Genomic DNA, 3,106 nt, shown 5'->3' on the forward strand with positions numbered 1-3,106 from the left:
ATAATTAATAATTTCAATTAAAATTATTACTCTTATAATTTATTTAATTATTTTCTTAGTAAATCTTTCTAAACTACCTAAGGTATCCTTATTTATAGTTTTAAGAAGGCGGATAATAGTAGACGTTTAATACCGATTATAACTATTAATTACCTCTTTATACTATATAATAATAAGTTATACTTTATACTTTAAAATATTATTAATTATACAAGCGAATTAATTAATATAGATTTGGTAATTTTATACGCTATTAATAGTAATCTTACTTATATTACAAATACCTTTTTATAATTATACTTCCGGAGGATTTAATTTTTAATAATTATAATAAATCTTAGTAAGAGTAGGACTTTAATACTTTTATTAGATTTTATAATATTAAGATCTAGGTAATATATTCTAAAGGAATTTATAATTTAATTCCTATTATTACTATTAAATTTAGCGATATAATATTTAGAAAAGGATATATAAAGGAGTTAATTACTATTAATTAACACTTTATAGATCGTATTCCGGCTATTCTCTATAATATATATTCTAATAATTGTATTATTAAAAGTAGTGATATTAATTTTACTAATATTTAGGAATATTAAGAGGTTATTTAATTAATTAATAAAGCTCGTAAAATTTTACAATTAATAATTACAATTATTCCTACTTTAATTCGTATTAAAATTCTAATTACTAAAGTAACCCCGAGAAAGGTACGTAAAGCCCCGACTTGAATTATATAATTGTATTCGGCTACTATTAGCGAGAATAGTAATAAAGGAAAAATATACCCGACTTTTACTAGTACCCTTGCTAATTACAACTAAAATTGTACTAATTTTAATATTGAAGTCGATTAGGAATTATATATTAAAATTAAAAAATTATTAAAATATATATAGAAAATAAAGAAGAATATAAGTATTGATTTATTAGTAATTATTCTTTTTTATAATATAAATTTATCTATAATATTAAAATAGTTTTTAATTTAATTTTTAATAGAAAATGTAAAAGAGACGTTAATTTTACGGACTGTATTCCTTTAAGAGTAACTTTATTAACTATTTAATATTCTAATTATAATATTAATTTTCCCGAATAGATTAGCGGTCTATTGAATAGATTTAATTACTTCTACTATACTTAAGTAGCGCCGGCTAAATCGGTATTAAATAAACTTTTTAAGGTCGAGAAACTAGTTGATTGTATTGTTAAAATTAATAAAGAACTTATTATACTTATTAATTTTATTTTCTACGAAGAAATTGAGGGTATATTAACAAATATTTCCGAAAAGTAGTTTATAATATTAGCGGCTTCTAATAAATATTAGGCTTAAATTATATAGAAATTATAAATAGAATTAACGACCCTTTATATTAAATTTAAATAAATATAGGAGTTTCATATTAAATATTACCCTACGACTTTATTTATTAATAAACTTCGTATATTCGACTCTATTTTTAGTATTACTACCCCTTGTAATATTCGTTTTAGTAACCTTTTATTTCAATATATACCCGGTTTAATTAATTTATTCGATAAATTTTATTCGATATTGGCTTATTTAGGCTTTTATTTTAATTCTTTACTTACTACCCGCTCTCTTTACTATAGTTACTTCTTTACCGATTAAGAGCGAAAGGATTCTTTATTAGGATATAAATATTCCTATTAAAATATATAGCGTATAAACGAAAATAAGGAGATAGAAGAGGAGGATTTTAATAATTGCTAGCTTTATTATAAATATAGTTACTAAAGGATTAGTATTAAATTATTGAACTATATATTTTATTCGGATAATTATATATTTTATATATTTAGTAGCTAATTTAGGTATAGGTTAATAAATAAAAGCTCTAATAAATAATAGGATCTTTTATATATATAATTAAATTTGATAATTTTACGTAGATAGCGAGCATTCTTCTCCTTTTATCGAAGGGGAAATATTATAAGGTATTCTCAATAGATATTTAAATACTTTATTTTATTATAATAGCCGCTTATTAAAACTTATAATTTATTATATAAGAGTATTCATTCCGTTAACCTCTATTAAAATTAACGGATTATTAATTAATATTATACTAACCTTATATTTATTTTATTTATACTTAGTAAAGTCGTATACGAAGTCCTAGGTTGAGGTTCGCGATAATTCTTATTTTTAATTTCCTTTAATAAGACTATTGTTAACCGTTACGTACTATTACTCTATCTAGCAACTAGTTACTTACTTTATTATTCTCTATTATTATTATTTATAAAGCACATCTTCGCGTAATATTAAATACTATCCTCGGGGGCCTATAAATCTAGATCGAAGGCGAAAGATAATACTCCCTATAATAATTACCGATTAAATTAAAGAATTACTTCGAAATCGGGTAAAAATTATCGAAGCCTTAAGAATTATTAATTAAAAATATACGAAATAATATAATAAAGCCCGGAAATCAAAGGAATTTAACGTAGGGAATTGGGTTTTATTTAATATAAAGTATATTAAATAATAACGCCCGAACGCTAAATTAATTAATAAATTTTTAAAATTATTTTAAATTACCGAAATAATTGGGGATAAAAAAATAGTATACCGATTTATACTCCCTACGTAATATTGAATCTATCCAATATTCCTAATTACCCTACTAGAACCGTATTATAACGACCCCGCTATAGTAGTACTACGAAGAGAAATTATAAATATTAAGGAAGATAATATTTAATATAAAATTAAATCGATTATAAAGTACTGAAGATCCGGCTATTAATATTAATTCTAAGTTAAATAGAAAGGGTATTTAAATAATAAGAATTTGTAAATTCTATAAAAGAATATAAATTACCCGGGCCTTTTCAAGGACTATAAAGTAAGAGAAGTACAACGGTAGAAAGACCGAGGTAGGCTAAATATTAAATTAATAAGAGTTAATTAATTAGAAGTAGGAAAATAACGAATATTCGGCGCTCGGAAACGCAAAGTAAAGATGCAAAACATAGACGTAAGATATAAAGTAGAGACGCAAGATATAGATATAAAACGTAAGGTAAAGATATAAAATATAAATGTAAAATATAGAGTAGAGATATA

Source organism: Neurospora tetrasperma (assembly GCF_000213175.1).
Source record: "Neurospora tetrasperma FGSC 2508 unplaced genomic scaffold NEUTE1scaffold_81, whole genome shotgun sequence".
In the NCBI taxonomy this organism is placed as follows: domain Eukaryota; kingdom Fungi; phylum Ascomycota; class Sordariomycetes; order Sordariales; family Sordariaceae; genus Neurospora; species Neurospora tetrasperma.